Genomic DNA, 26,706 nt, shown 5'->3' with positions numbered 1-26,706 from the left:
TACAACAAGTGTTCACAGCGTTCATTGGGACTCACAAGTATAAACAGGAATGCCAACTTCTAAGAACTTACAGAAATGGCCACACACACTCGCACACACTCAGACACACACTCAGACACACACTCAGACACACACTCAGACACACACTCAGACACACGCACGCACGCACGCACGCACGCACGCACGCACGCACGCACACACACACACACACACACACACACACACACACACACACACACACACACACACACACACACAGAGAGAGAGAGAGCACACAAAGAGAGAGAACACAGAGCACAGAGGGGAGGCCAGGGCTCATGTTGTGCAGGGTGACATTAGCTGCTCTCCCATGGTTCACAGCTAATTCTCTCTTTGAAAACAGTTTTACACATTGTATTTCGCAAATTAGGATTTTGGACGTTTCATTCTAGGAAGAAGAGAGGACACTTATCCCTATAGGCAGTGTCGAGAGGGTGCTGGTGGTGGAAGAGGCAAGTGGGCGGGACATTTCATGGTCAGAGATTGAAGGACATGTCATACCGCTTTTCCACAGAACCCTCTGTGACAGCCAAAGAACCCTAATGGAACCATTTTTTCTCAGAGTGTACTACGACAACCATGTATATTGCTGTAGTCACTTTGTCAATGTATAAGGATTATACTGGCACTGCCAAAGCTAAATCACAATCTGAACTTCTAACTTTTTAAACATCCCCTCCACTGTTTCTCTCCTGCTCGTTCTTGCTGTCCTGGTAGATCTCTCAGAGTTGAAGCAGGTGGGCAAACACACACAAACACACACACATCTCCCTCTCCAGACGACCACGTCTGCTTTCTATTGCTGTTTTCAATTCTCTCCTTGATCCTCTCTCCACCCTCCCACCTCTCTAACCTCTCTAGTCAGAGTCACAGAAACAGACAGATGTCCCAGACACCACATATTGGAGACACACACCAAAACAAATCTGCATATTCAGTCATAACCCTTGGTTTATTCCCATCCTTTGTTGTAGTGGGTGTTTGTTCTAAGCTTGATGCATGCTTCCCCATTTGCCTTGCTGTACAAAACTGGGATTAAGTTCTGATTCTGCCCTCTTCACCCCAGAATTAAACCTGACCCTACATAATAATTAAAGGCGAAGGGTGTTCATATTTGTTCCCCCTCTGCAAAGCTATGAAATAATTATGAGGATGTATTCAGCAATGATAATAAATTGGAAGGGAAAATTAGAACATTTGTGTCGGTTGATTACTGTTCACTGTAATGTTGTAAATGACTATTGTAGATGGAATCGGCTGATTTATTTTAATGGAATATATACATAGGCGTACGGAGGCCCATTATCAGTAACCATCATTCTTGTGTTCCAATGGCACGTTGTGTTAGCTAATCCAAGTTTAACATTTTAAAACCCTTTTGCAATTATAGTAGCACAAATGAAAACTGTTGTTCTGATCAAAAAAATCAATAATACTGGCCTTCTTTAGACTAGTTGAGTATCTGGAGCATCAGCATTTGTGGGCTCGATTACAGGCTCAAAATGGCCAGAAACAAAGACCTTTCTTCTGAAATGCATCAGTCTATTCTTGTTCTGAGAAATTAAGTCTCTAACCAGAATAGAACGAGGAGTGGGAGGCCCCGGTGCACAAATGAGCAAGAGTACATTAGAATGAGAAGTTTAAGAAAAAGATGCCTCACAAGTCCTCTACTGACAGCTTCATTCAATAGTACCTGCAAAACACCAGTCTCAACGTCAACAGTGAAGAGGCGACTACAGGATGCTGGCCTTCTAGGTAACTTCTAGGTAACTTATTTTGTTTGGTTATTTAGTTTTGATGCGTTCCCTATTATTCTACAATGTAGAAAATTAAGAAAATAAAGAAAAACTCTTGAATGAGTCGGTGTGTCCAAACTTTTGATTAATACTATATATATATTTTTAATTCAAGAAAATTACTGCGCTCCGGACCTCCATGTCCACACACCTGTTCCATTCTCTTGCCCCCTCTCTCTCTCTCTCTCTCTCTCTCTCTCTCTCTCTCTCTCTCTCTCTCTCTCTCTCTCTCTCTCTCTCTCTCTCTCTCTCTCTCTCTCTCTCTCTCTCTCTCTCTCTCTCTCTCTCTCTCTCTCTCTCTCTCTCTCTCTCTCTCTCTCTCTCTCTCTCTCTCTCTCTCTCTCTCTCCACACACTGTCCCTCCTGTGAACTGGCCTCATATCAACTCTCCTTTCATTTTAAACTCTCTGATATTCAAACCTTTCTCTTCTCCTCCTCCTCCTCCTCCTCACACCCCTCTCCTCTAGTAGTGTGAGGACTCACTTAAGGAAGACAAGGGCTGTCTGTTGGATTAGCCATATAATCTGTCTCTAACCTCTGTAGTAGTGGAAGCTGCTGAGGGTAGGACAGCTCATAATAATTGCTGGAATGAAGCAAATGGAATGGCATCAAACACATGGAAACCATGTGTTTGGTGTATTTGACACTATTCCACTAATGCCGCTCCAGTCATTAAAACATGCTAATCCTGCCCAATTAAGGTGCCACCAACCTCCTGTGCTCCGTAGTACCTGGTCTCAGAGGTGGACTGGTTGTAAAGGATGGACGAGAGAGGGGAAGAGGGGTTGACCTGGATTCATGGTGAAGAAGGGCTCTTTAAAAACAGGGAGGTATATAAAGCAGTGTAGATTAGAGCCATAGGCACAGGGCACACATACACACACAAACACAGGGATGGGAAAAATACTGGGGTGCACACACACACACACACACACACACACACACACACACACACACACACACACACACACACACACACACACACACACACACACACACACACACACACACACACACACACACACACGGATGGGAAAAATACTGGGGTGCACACAAACGCACACACACACACACACACACACACACACACACACACACACACACACACACACACACACACACACACACACACACACACACACACACACACACACACACACACACACACACACACACACACACAGGGGTTGGAAAAATACTGGGGTGCACACACACACACAGAGGGGGTGGGGAAAATACTGGGGTGCACACACACACACACAGGGGTGGGAAAAGTATCCATTTGTCATACTTGAGTTAAAGTAAAGATACCTTAACAGAAAATGACTCAAGTAAAATTGAAGGTCACCTAGTAAAATACTACTTGAGTAAAAGTCTAAAAGTATTTGGTTTTAAATTTACTTAAGTATCAAAAGTAAATGTAACTGCTAAAATACACTTAGGAATCAATAGTCAAAGTAAAAGTATAAATCATTAAAAATTCCTTGTATTAAAATTTCATTGGGATAGGGGGCAGCATTTTCACTTTTGGATGAAAAGCGTGTCCAGAGTAAACTGCCTGTTACTCAGTCCCAGATGCTAATATATGCATATTATTAGTAGTATTGGATAGAACACACTCAGATGTTTCTAAAACTGTTTGAATGATGTCTGTGAGTATAACAGAACTCATATGGCAGGCAAAAACCTGAGAAAGAATCCAACCAGGAAGTGGGAAATCTGAGGTTTGTAGTTTTTCAACTCAGCCCCTATTGAAGATACAGTGGGATATTGGTCATCTTGCACTTCCAAAGGCTTCTACTAGATGTCAACAGTCTTTAGAACGTTGTTTCAGGCTTCTTCTGTGAAGGGGGGCTGAATGAGAGGGGATTGAGTCAGGTGTCTGGCAGAGAGCCACGGGCTCGTGACGCGCGGCCATGTGAGAGTTAGCTCACATTCCATTGCTTTTCTACAGAAAAAATAATTCTCCGGTTGGGACATTATTGAAGATTTATGTTAAACACATCCTAAAGATTGATTCTATACCTTGTTTGATATGTTTCTATGACCAGTAATATAACTTTTTGAACTTTTCGTCCGACCTTTCCGCTGGACTTACACGCGCGTTTGGATTTGTTTATCGAAAGCCCTAACAAAAGGAGGTATATGGACATAAATTATGAACTTTATCGAACAAATCAAACATTTATTGTGGATCTGGGATTACTGGGAGTGCATTCTGATGAAGATCATCAAAGGTAAGTGAATATTTAAAATGCTATTTCTGACTAATGTTGACTCCACAACATGGCAGATATTTATTTGGCTGGTTTGGGCTCTGAGCGCCGTACTCAGATTATTGCATGGTATGCTTTTTCCGTAAAGTTTTTTAAAAATCTGACACAGAGGTTGCATTACGAAGAAGTTAGCCTAAAGTTCCATGTATAATAGTTGTATCTATTATCAATGTTTATTATGAGTATTTCTGTAAATTGATGTGGCTCTCTGCAAAATCACTGCATGTTTTGGAACTACTGAACATAACACACCAAAATAAAATGAGATTTTTGGATATAAATATGCACTTTATCGAACAAAACATACATGTATTGTGTAAAATGAAGTCCTATGAGTGTCGTCTGATGAAGATCATCAAAGGTTAGTGATTCATTTTATCTACATTTCTGCTTTTTGTGACTCCTCTCTTTGACCGGAAAAATGGCTGTGTTTTTCTGTGACTTGGTGGTGACCTAACATAATTGTTTGTGGAGCTTTCGCTGTAAAGCCTTTTTGAAATCAGACACTGTGGCTGGATTAACGAGAAATGTATCTTTAAAATGGTGCCTAATACTTGTATGTTGAGATATTTTTACACTAGAATGAGAAGTTTAAGAAAAGGATGCCTCATAGGGGTTCCACTAGCGGAATGGGGTTCAGCGGAACCCGGTTCCCAGACAGGTTAACAAACCAGACAGCATAATGTTCATGCTTTTTTTAATGATGTACAGTATGCTGAGAATGGGGAAGTAAGTTCAGGGAGTGAATATGTTTAATAAATTAACAAACAAGAACAATACAAGAAACACAAACAGCACACCAACATGAAACAGATTCAGAAACAACAACCTAGAGTGACCTAGAGGTCGGAGAGGGAGTATACCTGACAGTACCCCCTCCCCGACCTCTTGGTCACCAGGCTGCTGATTATCCTGCACACCTGTCACCATCGTCACGCACACCATCGCTTCATGACATTCACCTGGACTCCATCGCCTCATTGATTATCTTCCCTATATCTGTCACTCGCCTTGGTTTTTTCCTCAGGTGTTATTGACTCTGTTCCATGTCAGTGCGTTGTTCATGTTCCTTGTTTTCTGTTCCGGTTATTTATTAAACAATCACTGTGTTTTTATTGTTTTTGTGTTGGAGGTGACGTTGGGTCTGTGTTCTGCTACCGGAGCAACCGAGGATGCCTCATCCGGTACATTGGGGTGTCAAGACTCGGTTGGCGGGTCAAGCGTCTGTTGCCGAGTCTACCGAGGATGCCTCAGCTAGCTCGTGAGGCTTTCATGCCATAGCTAGCTCGTCAGGTTCTCAGGACTCTGTGGGCTCGGCAGGCTCCCTGTCGCCGGCGCTTCAGGCTGCTCGTCAGGTTCCTGGTCCGCTCCAGATCCCCGGGATCGTCCTGTCACGGTGCTGACTTTTGCCCAATACCTGCAGCAAAAGCCTCTACCCTGTCCTCTGGCTGGGCAGAGTACTTTAGGATTTTAGTTACCTTGGTGTAAACAAGGGCCTAGCCATGCGGCCCTACCAACCCTCCTATTTATTCGTAATGGCCCTTCGCGTGAGTTGGGTTTGTTCCTTCGTTCACGTTGTCACTCCCTTATTTTCCGGTCTAGTATGAGGCCTTGGATAGATATACTCCTATTTAAATATTCTAAGTTTTATGGATTCCTCCTATATTTCCTTACTTTCAAGTTTATTTACCTATGTACAGTGCCTTGCGAAAGTATTCGGCCCCCCTTGAACTTAGCGACCTTTTGCCACATTTCAGGCTTCAAACATATGGATATAAAACTGTATTTTTTGTGAAGAATCAACAACAAGTGGGACACAATCATGAAGTGGAACGACATTTATTGGATATTTCAAACTTTTTTAACAAATCAAAAACAGAAAAATTGGGCGTGCAAAATTATTCAACCCCCCTTAAGTTAATACTTTGTAGCGCCACATTTTGCTGCGATTACAGCTGTAAGTTGCTTGGGGTATGTCTCTATCAGTTTTGCACATCGAGAGACTGAAATTTTTTCCCATTCCTCCATGCAAAACAGCTCGAGCTCAGTGAGGTTGGATGGAGAGCATTTGTGAACAGGAATTTTCAGTTCTTTCCACAGATTCTCGATTGGATTCAGGTCTGGACTTTGACTTGGCCATTCTAACACCTGGATATGTTTATTTTTGAACCATTCCATTATAGATTTTGCTTTATGTTTTGGATCATTGTCTTGTTGGAAGACAAATCTCCGTCCCAGTCTCAGGTCTTTTGCAGACTCCATCCGGTTTTCTTCCAGAATGGTCCTGTATTTGGCTCCATCCATCTTCCCATCAATTTTAACCATCTTCCCTGTCCCTGCTGAAGAAAAGCAGGCCCAAACCATGATGCTGCCACCACCATGTTTGACAGTGGGGATGGTGTGTTCAGGGTGATGAACTGTGTTGCTTTTACGCCAAACATAACGTTTTGCATTGTTGCCAAAAAGTTCAATTGTGGTTTCATCTGACCAGAGCACCTTCTTCCACATGTTTGGTGTGTCTCCCAGGTGGCTTGTGGCAAACTTTATACAACACTTTTTATGGATATCTTTAAGAAATGACTTTCTTCTTGCCACTCTTCCATAAAGGCCAGATTTGTGCAATATACGACTGATTGTTGTCCGATGGACAGAGTGTCCCACCTCCGCTGTAGATCTCTGCAGTTCATCCAGAGTGATCATGGGCCTCTTGGCTGCATCTCTGATCAGTCTTCTCCTTGTATGAGCTGAAAGTTTAGAGGGAGGGCCAGGTCTTGGTAGATTTGCAGTGGTCTGATACTCCTTCGATTTCAATATTATCGCTTGCACAGTGCTCCTTGGGATGTTTAAAGCTTGGGAAATCTTTTTGTATCCAAATCCGGCTTTAAACTTCTTCACAATAGTATCTCGGACCTGCCTGGTGTGTTCCTTGTTCTTCATGATGCTCTCTGCGCTTTTAACGGACCTCTGAGACTATCACAGTGCAGGTGCATTTATACGGAGACTTGATTACACACAGGTGGATTGTATTTATCATCATTAGTCATTTAGGTCAACATTGGATCATTCAGAGATCCTCACTGAACTTCTGGAGAGAGTTTGCTGCATTGAAAGTAAAGGGGCTGAATAATTTTGCACGCCCAATTTTTCAGTTTTTGATTTGTTAAAAAAGTTTGAAATATCCAATAAATGTTGTTCCACTTCATGATTGTGTCCCACTTGTTGTTGATTCTTCACAAAAAAATACAGTTTGATATCTTTATGATTGAAGCCTGAAATGTGGCAAAAGGTTGCAAAGTTCAAGGGGGCCGAATACTTTCGCAATGCACTGTATATATCAATACCTAATAACTTCTCCTATTAGTTATTATGCCCGTCAGCTAGTAGTCACTTGGAAACTAGTATTGGTATATTTTTTGACTCCTTTAAAAATATATTATTGTCCACACAATGAAATATTATTTCGTGCAATCACTTTAACCCTGACCTTTAGGTCACCAGGCTGCTGATTATTACGCACCTGTCACAATCGTCACGCGCACCAGCGCTTCATGACACTCACCTGGACTCCATCGCCTCGTTGATTATCTTCCCTATATCTGTCACTCCCCTTGGTTCTTTCCTCAGGTGTTATTGACTCTGTTCCATGTCAGTGCGTTGTTCATGTTCCTTGTTTTCTGTTCCAATTTATTTATTAAACATATTCACTCCCTGTACTTGCTTCCCGTCCGCATTCGTTACACTTTTTTTCATTTACAGATAGCCAGGGGCATGCTCCAACACTCCAACAACGAAGCATGTGTTTAGTGAGTCCTTCAGATCAGAGGCTCACTTTTCCTGTCCTGCTAAGCATTCAAATGTAACATGTACTTTTGGGTGTCAGGGAAAATGTATGGAGTAAAAAGTACATAATTTTCTTTTGGAATGTAGCAAAGTAAAATTTGTCAAAAGTAAATAGTAGTCAAGTACAGATACTCCAAAAATGACTTAAGTAGTACTTTCAAGTATTTTTACTTAAGTACTTTACACCACTGCACACACACACATACACACCAGCAATCACATGCACACACTCACACACCTCTAAGAGTGATTACATTCCCGGAATTCCATCTCCAGTCGAAGATTTGAGTTTGTTCCATGTTGAGATTGGAGTTTCCGGGGAAGTGGTGCTCCAAGGTGAGACTGATAGAGGATAATTACCAGTGTTGGGAAGTAGTAAACTACATGTAGTTTCTTTATCGGCATCAGACCTGCCTAATTCACACTTGAAACGTAGTTTTTAGTGTTTAATAGGCTAAATTAAACATTCTGCTGACCTACTGTATGACCCCAAAGTTATCTGTTCTTGTAATTTGCAGTCAATGGAAGGTTCTGCATCAATGATTTATTTTGTCATTGTAACGGCTCTTCGCTTTGTCTGATGATGAGGAATAGGAATCATCGGACCAACACGCAGCGTGGTAAGTGTTCATAGTAAATTTAATTAAATAAACTGAACCCTGAATGACCAAAAAGCAACAAAGAGAGTGAATGACATGAAACAGTCCTGTAAGGTGAAAAAACACAAAACAGAAAATAACTACCCACAAACACAGGTGGGAACAGGCTACCTAAGTATGGTTCTCAATCAGAGACAACGATTGACAGCTGCCTCTGATTGGGAACCATACCAGGCCAAACATATAGAAATACAACACACAGAACAAAATATAGAACACCCACCCCAACTCACGCCCTGACCAGACCAAAATAGAGACATAAAAAAAGGAACTAAGGGCAGGACGTGACAGTACCACCCCCCAAAGGTGCGGACCCCGGTCGCAAAACCTGAACCTATAGGGGAGAGTCTGGGTGGGCCTTTCACCGCGGTGGCGGCCCTGGTGCGGAACGTGGACCCTGGAGTGGCGACCCCCGGCGACCCTCAGGAGGGCGGCTCTGGCAGCTCCGGACAGGAGGGTAGGCTCTGGCAGCTCCGGACAGGAGGGTAGGCTCTGGCAGCTCCGGACAGGAGGGCGGCTCTGGCAGCTCCAGACAGACAGGCGGCTCTGGCAGCTCCGGACAGGAGGGCGGCTCTGGCAGATCCGGACTGGAGGCAGACTTTGTTCTGGGAGCAGGCACAGGACTCACTAGGCTGGGGAGGCCTACAGGCGACCTCCTCCTTGGCCGAGGCACCGGATGCACTGGGCCATGGAGGCGCACTGGAGAACTCGAGCAACGAGCCTGCACAATCCGTCCTGGCTGGAAACCCCCTGTAGCCCGGCAAGTGCGGAGAGTTGGAACAGGCCACACTGGGCTGTGCTGGCGAACAGGAGACACCGTGCGTAGGGCTGGTGCCGTACAACCCGGTCCGAGGAGACGCACTGGAGACCAGATGCGCTGAGCCGGCTTCATCCCTCCTGTTTCGATGCCCACTCTAGCCCGGCCGATTCGAGGAGCTGCGATGTAACGTACCGGGCTGTGAACGTGCACTGGAGACACTGTGCGCTCCACCGCATAACACGGTGCCTGACCAGTACGATGCTCCACCCGATAAGCACCAGGAGTTGGCTCAGTTCTCCTACGTGACGCCGCCACTCTCCCCGTGTGCCACCTACCCATGCACTTTTCCTCGAGCCAACCCAACGTAGCGTCACCGCGCCGCTTTGGCTGCCTCCAGCTCCTCTTTAGGACGACGATACTCTCCCGGCTGTGCCCATGGTCCCTTGCCATCCAAGATTTCCTCCCATGTCCGGAGTCCATTCTTCCACACTGCTTGGTCCTTTGGTGGTGGGTAGTTCTGTAACGGCTCTCCTCTTTGTCTGATGATGAGGAATAGGAATCATCGGACCAACACACAGCGTGGTAAGTGTTCATAGTAAATTTAATTAAATAAACTGAACACTGAATGACCAAAAAACAACAGAGAGAGTGAACGACACCAAACAGTCCTGTAAGGTGAAAAATAACAAAACAGGAAACAACTACCCACAAACACAGATGGGAACAGGCTATCTAAGTATGGACAACGATTAACAGCTGCCTCTGATTGGGAAACATACCAGGCCAAACACATAGAAATACAACACACAGAACAAAACATAGAATGCCCACCCCAACTCACACCCCTGACCAAACCAAAATAGAGACATAAAAAAGGAACTAAGGTCAGGACGTGACAGTCATAGTACAGCTCTCTACTTAAACTTTGAGTGGAGAGTTTGAACAATCAGACCTAAGCTTACCAGAACCTGGATAATACCTTTATAATAACTTGAGTGGTATCAACAAAGATGGCGTGGGATGTAAAGGATTGAATCTGTGAATCAGGTGGTCACGTTTTACTGAAGAGCAGCTTATTATCAAAACATTTCACTCAATATTTTCTGTTTTGAGGGCTAAATCACTGTCTCGTTTTACTTGTGTCTTCAACTTTGGGTTGGTTTCTAGGGCCCAACTCTCCTGTAGCACCACATTTCCCATTGATAGCTTTTTGGCACGCAACCAAATCTAAGAGCATTTCCTCCACTAAAGAACAAAAAGAGGACACTTTTTAACATGAAAGCTTCAACATAAAGGCTTGAAAGCGGAGAGAGAGCGATGGAGGCAGAGGTATGAAGGAGGAGGTGGAGAGAGAGAGTGCTCTTTAAAATATAATGATGGATGGTGACTGAGTGGATGGATGTAGAGAGGTAAAAAGGAGAGAAGAAGAGAGGAGAGGAAAAGAACAAGAGAGGACATGATAAAGAGCAAGAGAGGACAGGATAAAGAGGGAGGGATGACAGGATAAATAGCTAGAGAGGACATGATAAAAAGGGAGGGAGGACAGGATAAAGAGGGAGGGAGGACAGGATAAAGAGGGAGGGATGACCAGATAAATAGCTAGAGAGGACATGATAAAGAGGGAGGGAGGACAGGATTAAGAGGGACAGAGGACAGGATTAAGAGGGACAGCGGACAGGATAAAGAGACAAGAGGACAGGATAAAGAGGAAGAGAGGACAGGATAAAGAGGAAGGGATGACCAGATAAATAGCTAGAGAGGACATGATAAAGAGGGAGGGAGGACAGGATTAAGAGGGACAGAGGACAGGATTAAGAGGGACAGAGGACAGGATTAAGAGGGACAGAGGACAGGATTAAGAGGGACAGCGGACAGGATAAAGAGACAAGAGGACAGGATAAAGAGGAAGAGATGACAGGATAAAGAGGAAGAGAGGACAGGATAAAGAGGAAGAGAGGACAGGATAAAGAGACAAGAGGACAGGATAAAGAGGGAGAGAGGACAGGATAAAGAGGGAGAGAGGACAGGATAAAGAGGAAGAGAGGACAGGATAAAGAGGGAGAGAGGACAGAATAAAGAGGGAGAGAGGACAGGATAAAGAGGGAGAGAGGACAGGATAATGAGGGAGAGGACAGGATAAAGAGGGAGAGAGGACAGGATAAAGAGGGAGAGAGGACAGGTTAAAGGGGGAGAGAGGACAGGATAAAGGGGAGAGAGGACAAGATAAAGAGGGAGAGAGGACAGGATAAAGAGGGAGAGAAGACAGGATAAAGAGACAAGAGGACAGGATAAAGAGGGAGAGAGGACAGGATAAAGAGGGAGAGAGGACAGGATAAAGAGAAAATAGGACAGGATAAGGAGGGAGGGAGGACAGGATAAAGAGGGAGAGAGGACTGATAAAGGGGGAGAGAGGACAGGATAGAGAGGGAGAGAGGACAGGATAAAGGGGATTCTCTCGGGCTGAGAGGACAGGATAAAGATGGTTTACTCAAGCACACTGGTACACACACACACACACACACACACACACACACACACACACACACACACACACACACACACACACACACACACACACACACACACACACACACACACACACACACACTCTGACAATTTTATAAATGGCAACAGATGATTTGTTTGTTTGACTTGGTGGGATCTTCTTGTGTCTGTAAAATAAATTATGCAAGAAATGGTGGTGGAAACGCCTTTATGCGCAAATAATTACAGCATATAATAATCATTATATCAAAGTTTACTGATATAGTGTGTGTTCATCCCACTATGACTCGGGAAGCATGCAGTTTATTAGGCTACAGATGTGACAATACAGAGGTGGATGCAAGATGCAAGCAACGATGGTTTAATGAATACAGTTTACAGCAGCAACAGGACAGACAGACTGTACTCAGACAGAATCCGACCCAGGGACTAGGGCGCATCTTCCGAAGATAGCGTGCTGAGAAATCCAGGGGAGTGTGTCCGGATGGGTAGGAAGGAGCACAGCAGATAATCCACACAAGGGCGGCGAGAGATGAGCACGGACACACGACACAACCTCAGGGAAGTAACAATGATCTGACAACAAGAAACACTGGTTACAGAACATATAAAGGGAAGATAAGTGGTTCCAGCTGGCGCAGAAAATCAGGCCGAGATTGGGATCCACGCCCACACAAACATGGGAGAGAGAGAGAGAGAGAGAGAGAGAGAGAGAGAGAGAGAGAGAGAGAGAGAGAGAGAGAGAGAGAGAGAGAGAGAGAGAGAGAGGAGGCAGTGGATTCATGAATCGTGACAACAGATGAAATAAGATGTTCTTCACGGGGTGGTGAAAGTGGACGGTGATGAGCTTGATGCTCCTTCCCAATAAATATTCAGGGTCTTATTCTGGTGACTGATCCATGATAATCTCATCATGTAGACACACTTTACAGCCTAGTCACACTGTATCTGCCAGCTATATGCTAGAGAGCATGTGTCAAGACCAGAGTAGGCACATTTAAAGCTTCAGTTTCTGTAACAAACCTATCGGCAGAGTTGAAAATGCCATGGAAACACACTGAATATTAGGTTTTTATCTGATACATGAAAAGGTCATTTTTTGGTGTACTATGTAATCACGCACTTGTTTTTGTCCACGACAAGTCAGTTTGGTGGAGATGCACATATTGTCGTTACGTGGATTTTAGAATTTTTTCATTAAAATCTGTCACCAATTGGATGGAAACCTAGCAACAGTGACACAGAATCTACCTCACATATTTATCATCATTCTCCTACCACTCCTCTCTCCCTCCTTCTCTATAGGGTATCTCACTCTCCCTCCTCTCTACAGTATCTCACTCTCCCTTCTTCTCTCTACAGTATCTCCTCTCTCTCCTCTATACAGTATCTCACTCTCCCTCCTCTCTACAGTATCTCACTCTCCCTCCTTCTCTCTACAGTCTCTCCCTCTCCCTCCTTCTCTATACAGTATCTCACTCTCCCTCCTCTCTACAGTATCTCACTCTCCCTTCTTCTCTCTAGAGTCTCTCCCTTTCTCTCCTCTATACAGTATCTCACTCTCCCTCCTCTCTACAGTATCTCACTCTTCCTCCTTCTCTATACAGTATCTCCCTCTCCCTCCTCTCTACAGTATCTCACTCTCCCTCCTTCTCTCTAGTATCTCACTCTCCCTCCTTTCTACCCTATCTCATCTCACTTCTCTTCTTCTCTCTACAGTATCTCCTCTCCCTCCTCTCTTCAGTATCACATTCTCCCTCTCCCTACTTCTCTCTACAGTATATCACTGTCCCTCCTTCTCTTTACAGTATCTCACTGTCCCTCCTTCTCTTTACAGTATCTCACTCTCCCTCATTCTCTCTACAGTATCTCATTCTCCCTCATTCTCTCTACAGTATCTCATTCTCCCTCCTTCTCTTTACATTATCTCACTCTCCTCCCTCTTCTACAATATCTCCTCTCCCTCATTCTCTCTACAGTATCTCACTCTCCCTCATTCTCTCTACAGTATCTCACACTCCCTCCTCTCTACAGTATCTCACTCTCCCTCATTCTCTGTACAGTATCTCACACTCCCTCCTCTCTACAGTATCTCACTCTCCCTCATTCTCTGTACAGTATCTCACTCTCCCTCATTCTCTGTACAGTATCTCACTCTCCCTCATTCTCTCTACAGTATCTCACTCTCCCTCATTCTCTATACAGTATCTCACTGCCCCTCCTTCTATTTACAGTATCTCACTCTCCCTCATTCTCTCTACAGTATCTCACTCTCCCTCATTCTCTCTACAGTATCTCACTCTCCCTCCTCTATACAGTATCTCACTCTCCCTCTTCTCTCTACAGTCTCTCCCTCTCCCTCCTTCTCTATACAGTATCTCACTCTCCCTCCTCTCTACAGTATCTCACTCTCCCTTCTTCTCTCTAGAGTCTCTCCCTTTCTCTCCTCTATACAGTATCTCACTCTCCCTCCTCTCTACAGTATCTCACTCTCCCTCCTCTCTACAGTATCTCCTCTCCCTCCTTCTCTATACAGTATCTCACTCTCCCTCCTCTCTACAGTATCTCACTCTCCCTCATTCTCTCTAGAGTATCTCCCTGCTCTCTCCTCTATACAGTATCTCACTCTCCCTCCTCTCTACAGTATCTCACTCTTCCTCCTCTCTACAGTATCTCCCTCTCCCTCCTCTCTACAGTATCTCACTCTCCCTCCTTCTCTCTACGGTATCTCACTCTCCCTCCTTTCTACAGTATCTCACTTCCCCTCCTTCTCTCTACAGTATCTCACTCTCCCTCCTCTCTTCAGTATCACATTCTCCCTCTCCCTACTTCTCTCTACAGTATCTCACTCTCCCTCCTCTCTACAGTATCTCACTGTCCCTCCTTCTCTTTACAGTATCTCACTCTCCCTCATTCTCTCTACAGTATCTCATTCTCCCTCCTTCTCTTTACATTATCTCACTCTCCCTCCTCTCTACAATATCTCACTCTCCCTCATTCTCTCTACAGTATCTCACTCTCCCTCATTCTCTCTACAGTATCTCACACTCCCTCCTCTCTACAGTATCTCACTCTCCCTCATTCTCTGTACAGTATCTCACACTCCCTCCTCTCTACAGTATCTCACTCTCCCTCATTCTCTGTACAGTATCTCACTCTCCCTCATTCTCTGTACAGTATCTCACTGCCCCTCCTTCTATTTACAGTATCTCACTCTCCCTCATTCTCTCTACAGTATCTCACACTCCCTCCTCTCTACAGTATCTCACTCTCCCTCATTCTCTGTACAGTATCTCACTCTCCCTCATTCTCTGTACAGTATCTCACTGCCCCTCCTTCTATTTACAGTATCTCACACTCCCTCCTCTCTACAGTATCTCACTCTCCCTCATTCTCTGTACAGTATCTCACTGCCCCTCCTTCTATTTACAGTATCTCACACTCCCTCCTCTCTACAGTATCTCACTCTCCCTCATTCTCTGTACAGTATCTCACTCTCCCTCATTCTCTGTACAGTATCTCACTGCCCCTCCTTCTATTTACAGTATCTCACACTCCCTCCTCTCTACAGTATCTCACTCTCCCTCCTCTCTACAGTATCTCACTCTCCCTCCTCTCTACAGTATCTCACTGTCCCTCCTCTCTACAGTATCTCACTGCCCCTCCTTCTATTTACAGTATCTCACTGCCCCTCCTTCTCTCTACAGTATCTCACTCTCCCTCCTCTCTACAGTATCTCACTGCCCCTCCTCTCTACAGTATCTCACTGCCCCTCCTTCTATTTACAGTATCTCACTCTCCCTCATTCTCTCTACAGTATCTCACTCTCCCTCCTCTCTACAGTATCTCACTCTCCCTCCTCTCTACAGTATCTCACTGCCCCTCCTTCTATTTACAGTATCTCACTCTCCCTCATTCTCTCTACAGTATCTCACTCTCCCTCCTCTCTACAGTATCTCACACTCCCTCATTCTCTCTACAGTATCTCACTCTCCCTCCTCTCTACAGTATCTCACTCTCCCTCATTCTCTGTACAGTATCTCACTGCCCCTCCTTCTATTTACAGTATCTCACTCTCCCTCATTCTCTCTACAGTATCTCACTCTCCCTCATTCTCTCTACAGTATCTCACACTCCCTCCTCTCTACAGTATCTCACACTCCCTCCTCTCTACAGTATCTCACTCTCCCTCCTCTCTACAGTATCTCACTGCCCCTCCTCTCTACAGTATCTCACTCTCCCTCATTCTCTCTACAGTATCTCACACTCCCTCCTCTCTACAGTATCTCACACTCCCTCCTCTCTACAGTATCTCACTCTCCCTCCTCTCTACAGTATCTCACTCTCCCTCCTCTCTACAGTATCTCACACTCCCTCCTCTCTACAGTATCTCACACTCCCTCCTCTCTACAGTATCTCACACTCCCTCCTCTCTACAGTATCTCACTGCCCCTCCTTCTATTTACAGTATCTCACTGCCCCTCCTTCTATTTACAGTATCTCACTCTCCCTCATTCTCTCTACAGTATCTCACTCTCCCTCCTCTCTACAGTATCTCACTCTCCCTCATTCTCTTTACAGTATCTCACTGCCCCTCCTTCTATTTACAGTATCTCACTCTCCCTCCTCTCTACAGTATCTCACTCTCCCTCCTCTCTACAGTATCTCACTGCCCCTCCTTCTATTTACAGTATCTCACTCTCCCTCATTATCTCTACAGTATCTCACTCTCCCTCCTCTCTACAGTATCTCACTGCCCCTCCTTCTATTTACAGTATCTCACTCTCCCTCATTCTCTCTACAGTATCTCACTCTCCCTCATTCTCTCTACAGTATCTCACTCTCCCTCATTCTCTCTACAGTATCTCACACTCCCTCCTCTCTACAGTATCTCACTCTCCCTCATTCTCTCTACAGTATCTCACTCTCCCTCCTCTCTACAGTATCTCACTCTCCCTCATTCTCTTTACAGTATCTCACTCTCCCTCCTCTCTACAGTATCTCACTCTCCCTCCTCTCTACAGTATCTCACTCTCCCTCCCTCTATTTACAGTATCTCACACTCCCTCCTCTCTACAGTATCTCACTCTCCCTCATTCTCTCTACAGTATCTCACTCTCCCTCCTCTCTACAGTATCTCACTCTCCCTCATTCTCTTTACAGTATCTCACTCTCCCTCCTCTATACAGTATCTCACTCTCCCTCCTCTCTACAGTATCTCACTCTCCCTCCCTCTATTTACAGTATCTCACTCTCCCTCCTCTATACAGTATCTCACTCTCCCTCATTCTCTATACAGTATCTCCTCTCCCTCCTATTTACAGTATCTCACTCTCCCTCATTCTCTCTACAGTATCTCACTCTCCCTCATTCTCTCTACAGTATCTCACACTCCCTCCTCTCTACCGTATCTCACTGCCCCTCCTTCTATTTACAGTATCTCACTGCCCCTCCTTCTATTTACAGTATCTCACTGCCCCTCCTTCTATTTACAGTATCTCACTGCCCCTCCTTCTATTTACAGTATCTCACTGCCCCTCCTTCTATTTACAGTATCTCACACTCCTCCTCTCTACAGTATCTCACTCTCCCTCCTCTCTACAGTATCTCACTCTCCCTCCTCTCTACAGTATCTCACACTCCCTCCTCTCTACAGTATCTCACACTCCCTCCTCTCTACAGTATCTCACACTCCCTCCTCTCTACAGTATCTCACTGCCCCTCCTTCTATTTACAGTATCTCACTCTCCCTCATTCTCTCTACAGTATCTCACACTCCCTCCTCTCTACAGTATCTCACTCTCCCTCATTCTCTGTACAGTATCTCACTGCCCCTCCTTCTATTTACAGTATCTCACTCTCCCTCATTCTCTCTACAGTATCTCACTCTCCCTCCTCTCTACAGTATCTCACTCTCCCTCATTCTCTTTACAGTATCTCACTGCCCCTCCTTCTATTTACAGTATCTCACTCTCCCTCCTCTCTACAGTATCTCACTCTCCCTCCTCTCTACAGTATCTCACTGCCCCTCCTTCTATTTACAGTATCTCACTCTCCCTCATTATCTCTACAGTATCTCACTCTCCCTCCTCTCTACAGTATCTCACTGCCCCTCCTTCTATTTACAGTATCTCACTCTCCCTCATTCTCTCTACAGTATCTCACTCTCCCTCATTCTCTCTACAGTATCTCACTCTCCCTCATTCTCTCTACAGTATCTCACACTCCCTCCTCTCTACAGTATCTCACTCTCCCTCATTCTCTCTACAGTATCTCACTCTCCCTCCTCTCTACAGTATCTCACTCTCCCTCATTCTCTTTACAGTATCTCACTCTCCCTCCTCTATACAGTATCTCACTCTCCCTCCTCTCTACAGTATCTCACTCTCCCTCCCTCTATTTACAGTATCTCACACTCCCTCCTCTCTACAGTATCTCACTCTCCCTCATTCTCTCTACAGTATCTCACTCTCCCTCCTCTCTACAGTATCTCACTCTCCCTCATTCTCTTTACAGTATCTCACTCTCCCTCCTCTATACAGTATCTCACTCTCCCTCCTCTCTACAGTATCTCACTCTCCCTCCCTCTATTTACAGTATCTCACTCTCCCTCCTCTATACAGTATCTCACTCTCCCTCCTCTATACAGTATCTCACTCTCCCTCCTATTTACAGTATCTCACTCTCCCTCCTTCTCTGTACAGTATCTCACTCTCCCTCATTCTCTCTACAGTATCTCACACTCCCTCCTCTCTACAGTATCTCACACTCCCTCCTCTCTACAGTATCTCACTCTCCCTCCTCTCTACAGTATCTCACTCTCCCTCCTCTCTACAGTATCTCACACTCCCTCCTCTCTACAGTATCTCACACTCCCTCCTCTCTACAGTATCTCACACTCCCTCCTCTCTACAGTATCTCACTGCCCCTCCTTCTATTTACAGTATCTCACTGCCCCTCCTTCTATTTACAGTATCTCACTCTCCCTCATTCTCTCTACAGTATCTCACTCTCCCTCCTCTCTACAGTATCTCACTCTCCCTCATTCTCTTTACAGTATCTCACTGCCCCTCCTTCTATTTACAGTATCTCACTCTCCCTCCTCTCTACAGTATCTCACTCTCCCTCCTCTCTACAGTATCTCACTGCCCCTCCTTCTATTTACAGTATCTCACTCTCCCTCCTCTCTACAGTATCTCACTCTCCCTCCTCTCTACAGTATCTCACTGCCCCTCCTTCTATTTACAGTATCTCACTCTCCCTCATTCTCTCTACAGTATCTCACTCTCCCTCATTCTCTCTACAGTATCTCACTCTCCCTCATTCTCTCTACAGTATCTCACACTCCCTCCTCTCTACAGTATCTCACTCTCCCTCATTCTCTGTACAGTATCTCACTGCCCCTCCTTCTATTTACAGTATCTCACTGCTCCCTCATTCTATTTACAGTATCTCACTCCCCTCCTTCTATTTACAGTATCTCACTGCCCCTCCTCTTTACAGTATCTCACTGCCCCTCCTCTATTTACAGTATCTCACACTCCCTCCTCTCTACAGTATCTCACTCTCCCTCATTCTCTCTACAGTATCTCACTCTCCCTCCTCTCTACAGTATCTCACTCTCCCTCATTCTCTTTACAGTATCTCACTCTCCCTCCTCTATACAGTATCTCACTCTCCCTCCTCTCTACAGTATCTCACTGCTCCCTCCTTCTATTTACAGTATCTCACTCTCCCTCCTTCTATTTACAGTATCTCACTCTCCCTCCTTCTATTTACAGTATCTCACTCCCTCCTTCTATTTACAGTATCTCACTCCCCTCATTCTATTTACAGTATCTCACTCTCCCTCATTCTATTTACAGTATCTCACACTCCCTCCTCTTTACAGTATCTCACACTCCCTCCTTCTATTTACAGTATCTCACTCTCCCTCCTTCTATCTACAGTATCTCACTGCTCCCTCCTCTCTACAGTATCTCACTCTCCCTCATTCTCTCTACAGTATCTCACACTCCCTCCTCTCTACAGTATCTCACACTCCCTCCTCTCTACAGTATCTCACTCTCCCTCCTTCTATTTACAGTATCTCACTCCCCTCCTTCTACAGTATCTCACACTCCCTCCTTCTCTACAGTATCTCACACCCCTCCTCTCTACAGTATCTCACACCCCTCCTTCTATTTACAGTATCTCACTGCCCCTCCTTCTATTTACAGTATCTCACTCTCCCTCATTCTATCTACAGTATCTCACACTCCCTCCTCTCTACAGTATCTCACTCTCCCTCATTCTCTGTACAGTATCTCACTGCCCCTCCTTCTATTTACAGTATCTCACTCTCCTCTTCTCTCTACAGTATCTCACTCTCCCTCCTCTCTACAGTATCTCACTGCCCCTCATTCTCTTTACAGTATCTCACTGCCCCTCCTTCTATTTACAGTATCTCACTCTCCCTCCTCTCTACAGTATCTCACTCTCCCTCCTCTCTACAGTATCTCACTGCCCCTCCTTCTATTTACAGTATCTCACACTCCCTCATTATCTCTACAGTATCTCACTCTCCCTCCTCTCTACAGTATCTCACTGCCCCTCCTTCTATTTACAGTATCTCACTCTCCCTCATTCTCTCTACAGTATCTCACTCTCCCTCATTCTCTCTACAGTATCTCACTCTCCCTCATTCTCTTTACAGTATCTCACACTCCCTCCTCTCTACAGTATCTCACTCTCCCTCATTCTCTCTACAGTATCTCACTCTCCCTCCTCTCTACAGTATCTCACTCTCCCTCATTCTCTTTACAGTATCTCACTCTCCTCTCCTCTATACAGTATCTCACTCTCCCTCCTCTCTACAGTATCTCACTCTCCCTCCCATTCTATTTACAGTATCTCACTCTCCCTCCTCTCTACAGTATCTCACTCTCCCTCCTCTCTACAGTATCTCACTCTCCCTCCTCTCTACAGTATCTCACTCTCCCTCATTCTCTTTACAGTATCTCACTCTCCCTCCTCTATACAGTATCTCACTCTCCCTCCTCTCTACAGTATCTCACTCTCCCTCCCTCTATTTACAGTATCTCACTCTCCCTCCTCTATTTACAGTATCTCACTCTCCCTCCTCTATACAGTATCTCACTCTCCCTCCTATTTACAGTATCTCACTCTCCCACCTTCTCTGTACAGTATCTCACTCTCCCTCCTCTCTACAGTATCTCACTCTCCCTCCTCTCTCTACAGTATCTCACTCTCCCTCCTCTCTACAGTAACTCCTCCCTCCTCTCTACAGTATCTCACTCTCCCTCCTCTCTACAGTATCTCACTCTCGCTCCTCTCTACAGTAACTCCATCCTTCTCTCTACAGTATTTCACTCTCCCTCCTCTCTACAGTATCTCACTCTCCCTCCTCTCTCTACAGTATCTCACTCTCCCTCATTCTCTCTACAGTATCTCACTCTCCCTCCTCTCTACAGTATATCTCTCCCTCCTTCTCTGTACAGTATCTCACTCTCCCTCATTCTCTCTACAGTATCTCACTCTCCCTCCTCTCTACAGTATATCTCTCCCTCCTTCTCTGTACAGTATCTCACTCTCCCTCCTTATCTGTACATTATCTCACTCTCCCTCCTCTCTACAGTATCTCACTCTCCCTCCTTCTCTGTACAGTATCTCACTCTCCCTCCTCCTTCTCTCTACAGTAACTCCCTCCTTCTCTCTACAGTATCTCACTCTCCCTCCTCTCTCTACAGTATCTCACTCTTCCTCATTCTCTGTACAGTATCTCACTCTCCCTCCTCTCTACAGTATCTCACTCTCCCTCATTCTCTATACAGTATCTCACTCTCCCTCCTTCTCTGTACACTATCTCACTCTCCCTCCTTCTCTATACAGTATCTCACTCTTCCTCATTCTCTGTACAGTATTTATCTACAGTATCTCACTCTCCCTCCTCTCTACAGTATCTCACTCTTCCTCATTCTCCTCATTCTCTATACAGTATCTCACTCTCCCTCATTCTCTGTACACTATCTCACTCTCCCTCCCTCCTCTATACAGTATCTCACTCTCCCTCCTTCTCTGTACAGTATCTCACTCTCCCTCATTCTCTGTACAGTATCTCACTCTCCCTCCTCTCTACAGTATCTCACTCTCACTCATTCTCTGTACAGTATCTCACTCTCCCTCCTCCTTCTTTCTACAGTAACTCCCCCCCTCGTCCTTCTCTCTACAGTAACTCCCTCATTCTCTCTACAGTATCTCACTCTCCCTCCTCTCTCTTTTTCTTTTCTACAATCCCTAGCAGTGGAAAACAGAGGTGCTGTCGGAAACAGAGGTGCTGTCGGAAACAGAGGTGCTGTCGGAAACAGAGGTGCTGTCGGAAACAGAGGTGCTGTCGGAAACAGAGGTGATGTAGGAAAACACAGGTGCTGTTGGAAACAGAGGTGCTGTCAGAAACAGAAGTGCTGTGGGAAACAGAGGTGCTGTGGGAAACAGAGGTGCTGTAGGAAACAGAGGTGCTGTAGGAAACAGAGATGCTGTGGGAAACAGAGGTACTGTATGAAACAGATGTGCTGTCAGAAACGGAGGTGCTGTCAGAAACGGAGGTGCTGTAGGACACGGAGGTGCTGTCGGAAACAGAGGTGCTATAGGAAACAGAGGTATAACAACTATGAGGCAGTGTATTACAGTGTAACAGTTACAGTATGAGCCAATGTACTTTTGTGTAACATCTATGAGTAAGAGTATTACAATGTAACATCTACATTATGAGTCAGTGTTTTACAGTGTAACATCTATGAGTCAGTGTTTTACAGTGTAACATCTGTGATTCAGTGTATTACAGTGTAACATCTATGAGTCAGTGTATTACAGTGCAACATCGACGAGTCAGTGTATTACAGTGTAACATCTACAGTATGAGTCAGTGTACTATAGTGTAACATATATGAGTCAGTGTATTACAGTGTAACATCTATGAGTCAGTGTATTACAGTGTAACATCTATGAGTCAGTGTATTACAGTGTAACATATATGAGTCAGTGTATTACAGTGTAACATCTACAGTATTAGTCAGTGTACTACAGTGTAACATATATGAGTCAGTGTATTACAGTGTAACATCTATGAGTCAGTGTATTACAGTGTAACATCTATGAGTCAGTGTATTACAGTGTAACATATATGAGTCAGTGTATTACAGTGTAACATCTACAGTATGAGTCAGTGTACTACAGTGTAACATATATGAGTCAGTGTATTACAGTGTAACATCTACAGTATGAGGCAGTGTACTACAGTGTAACATATATGAGTCAGTGTATTACAGTGCAACATCTATGAGTCAGTGTATTACAGTGTAACATCGACGAGTCAGTGTATTACAGTGTAACATCTACAGTATGAGTCAGTGTACTACAGTGTAACATATATGAGTCAGTGTATTACAGTGTACCATCTACAGTATGAGTCAGTGTACTATAGTGTAACATCTATGAGTCAGTGTATTACAGTGTAACATCTATGAGTCAGTGTATTACAGTGTAACATCTACAGTATGAGTCAGTGTATTACAGTGTAACATCTACAGTATGAGTCAGTGTACTACAGTGTAACATATATGAGTCAGTGTATTACAGTGTACCATCTACAGTATGAGTCAGTGTACTATAGTGTAACATCTATGAGTCAGTATATTATGGTGTAACATCTACAGTATGAGTCAGTGTACTACAGTGTAACATCTATGAGTCAGTGTATTACAGTGTAACATCTACAGTATGAGTAAGTGTACTACAGTGTAACATCTATGAGTCAGTGTATTACAGTGTAACATCTACAGTATGAGTAAGTGTATTACAGTGTAACGTCCTCGGTATGAGTCAGTGTATTACAGGTGTCGTGTCTTTACTATCATTAACTGAAGACTGATAGTTTTTATCAAAGATTCTCTGTAATTAGTTTTATGCGATTATACTGATTAATCATGTAACCGTAATTACTAGGAAGTCGGGGCACCAAGGAAAAATATTCAGATTACAAAGTTATCATTTCCTAAAATAACTTTTCAGATATTTTATCTGATCAATTAGTCTTCGAATTAATTAATTATTTACTTTACCTCACGTTAGTCTCATTCCAAACATTGTACATTGTTGGTTATCTGCACGAACCCAGTTTTCACTATGAGTCATCCATACATCAATTGTCTTAAATAATGTATTTATTACTAACTAAGTAATTCACAGAAATGCATAAACAAACAAACAAACAAGGTAAATGTGGTTACATGAAATGAGAATGTGCCCTAGTGGGCTGAACCGGCATGGTGGCTTGTTAGACATAAGGGGAAGTGGGGGTCGACTAAGAAGTCACGACAAAGTGATTATTATAACAATTGAAATGCTAATCCTTTCCACATGAATGCTCACTCATTCGGGAACAATTGCAATCAATATATATATTTACGCTCAGTGTGTCGTCTTGATCGCTGGTGAAAAGTACATTTATTTTGTAGAATTGTATGTCTCTCTCCCTCTCTCTCTCGGGTTGTGGTTAGAGGGGATTGTTCAGAGTGACATTCGTAATAGATGGATGTTTCGGCGGTTGTCGTTCTTCGCGTTAATGATGCCCGAATTCCTAGCTGTAGACAAGTAATTCATATCAAAGACTTGTTCTTTTTCTGTCGGTATCGATAGTCTAAGAGTTTAACCACGTGGTCTGGTTAAAAGATTCAGCAATGGTCTACAACCTTTGTCCTCCTAATGGAAAAAAACATGGTCTGCAACCTTTAGCCATCTCGTAATTGAGGTAAGCTCGGTCTGCTGATCGAAAACCCGAGTGGGGGTTTTATTCAGAAGGGCCGAAGAGGGCTGTCCCAGGAGGCCTGACCCTAACTGGGCTCAGGGGCGGTCCTCTGATTTAGTTCAAATCAAAAGGGAATTGTATTTTTCTTCAACAAACACTCCAAAATCATATTACACAATTATACAAACAGTATCATACTCACTCATTCATCTTATAAAACAATTAGATGTAAACCTGATATCTGAGGCTATTATATAAACAGCGTTATGGTAATGTGGCCACACCGTCTCCCATGAGCTTCCCCAAGTTGTGACAAACGGACCAGTTCGTAGCTGGATTCTTCTCCGATCTTTTATACTTTCTCCGGAACATGAAATTTGTTCGTACTTCAAGTCCTGTGAGGTGGAAGGATTTCCTTTGTCCTCTGTGAAAATATACTCTCTCTCTCTACTATGTGGCCAAGTGGCAGGGTCTTCTCAGGAATTTACGACGTCTCTATGACCACAGCAACCTAGTTGAAGGAGGAAAGGGGGTGGCAGGGAGAGGGGGATTAGCTTGCTATGCCCAAAGAGACCAACGTCAGTGTATTACAGTGTAACATCTATTGGGCATCTATGAGGAACACACACACACATGCCTTGTACAACTAACCTTGCGGGGACACACAATTCAGTCCCATTCAAAATCCTATTTTCCCTAACCCCTAACCCGTACCCTTACCCTAACTCGAACCCTAACCTTAAACCGAAAAACCGAACCTTAACCCTAAACCGAACCCTAGCTCCTAACCCTAAACCTAACCTAGCTCCTAAACCTAACCCTTGCCCCTAACCCTAAACCTAACCCTATCCCCTAACCCTAAACCTAACCCTAAACTTAACCCTAAACCTTACCCTAGCTCCTAACCCTAAATATAACCCTAGCTCCTAACACTAAACCTAACCCTATCCCCTAACCCTAAACCTAACCCTAGCTCCTAACACTAAACCTAACCCTAGCTCCTAGCACTAAACCTAACCCTAGCTCCTAGCACTAAACCTAACCCTAGCTCCTAGCACTAAACCTAACCCTAGCTCCTAACACTAAACCTAACCCTAGCTCCTAACACTAAACCTAACCCTAGCTCCTAGCACTAAACCTAACCCTAGCTCCCAGCACTAAACCTAACCCTAGCTCCTAAAACTAAACCTAACCCTAGCTCCTAACACTAAACCTAACCCTAGCTCCTAGCACTAAACCTTACCCTAGCTCCTAACCCTAAATATAACCCTAGCTCCTAACACTAAACCTAACCCTATCCCCTAACCCTAAACCTAACCCTAGCTCCTAACACTAAGCCTAACCCTAGCTCCTAGCACTAAACCTAACCCTAGCTCCTAGCACTAAACCTAACCCTAGCTCCTAGCACTAAACCTAACCCTAGCTCCTAACACTAAACCTAACCCTAGCTCCTAACACTAAACCTAACCCTAGCTCCTAGCACTAAACCTAACCCTAGCTCCCAGCACTAAACCTAACCCTAGCTCCTAAAACTAAACCTAACCCTAGCTCCTAACACTAAACCTAACCCTAGCTCCTAGCACTAAACCTTACCCTAGCTCCTAACCCTAAACCTAACCCTAGCTCCTAACACTAAACCTAACCCTAGCTCCTAGCACTAAACCTAACCCTAGCTCCTAACACTAAACCTAACCCTAGCTCCTAACACTAAACCTAACCCTAACCCTAACCCCTAACACTAAACCTAACCCTATTTTCCCTAACCCCTAACCCGTACCCTAACTCGAACCCTAGCTCCTAACCCTAAACCTAACCTAGCTCCTAAACCTAACCCTTGCCCCTAACCCTAAACCTAACCCTATCCCCTAACCCTAAACCTAACCCTAAACTTAACCCTAAACCTTACCCTAGCTCCTAACCCTAAATATAACCCTAGCTCCTAACACTAAACCTAACCCTATCCCCTAACCCTAAACCTAACCCTAGCTCCTAACACTAAACCTAACCCTAGCTCCTAACACTAAAC

The 26,706-nt window shown here is 44.5% G+C and overlaps 1 protein-coding gene across 1 annotated transcript in view; it reads left to right on the top strand.

Annotated features, from left to right (window-relative positions):
* The window catches only part of LOC124006326 (calsyntenin-2-like), a 521,555-nt gene that overhangs the window by 371,936 nt on the left and 122,913 nt on the right, over window positions 1-26,706 (top strand). The gene's annotated exons all lie outside the window — the stretch shown is intronic.

This window comes from Oncorhynchus gorbuscha, linkage group LG19 (assembly GCF_021184085.1).
Source record: "Oncorhynchus gorbuscha isolate QuinsamMale2020 ecotype Even-year linkage group LG19, OgorEven_v1.0, whole genome shotgun sequence".
In the NCBI taxonomy this organism is placed as follows: domain Eukaryota; kingdom Metazoa; phylum Chordata; class Actinopteri; order Salmoniformes; family Salmonidae; genus Oncorhynchus; species Oncorhynchus gorbuscha.
This window is presented reverse-complemented; position numbering and strand designations above follow the sequence as displayed.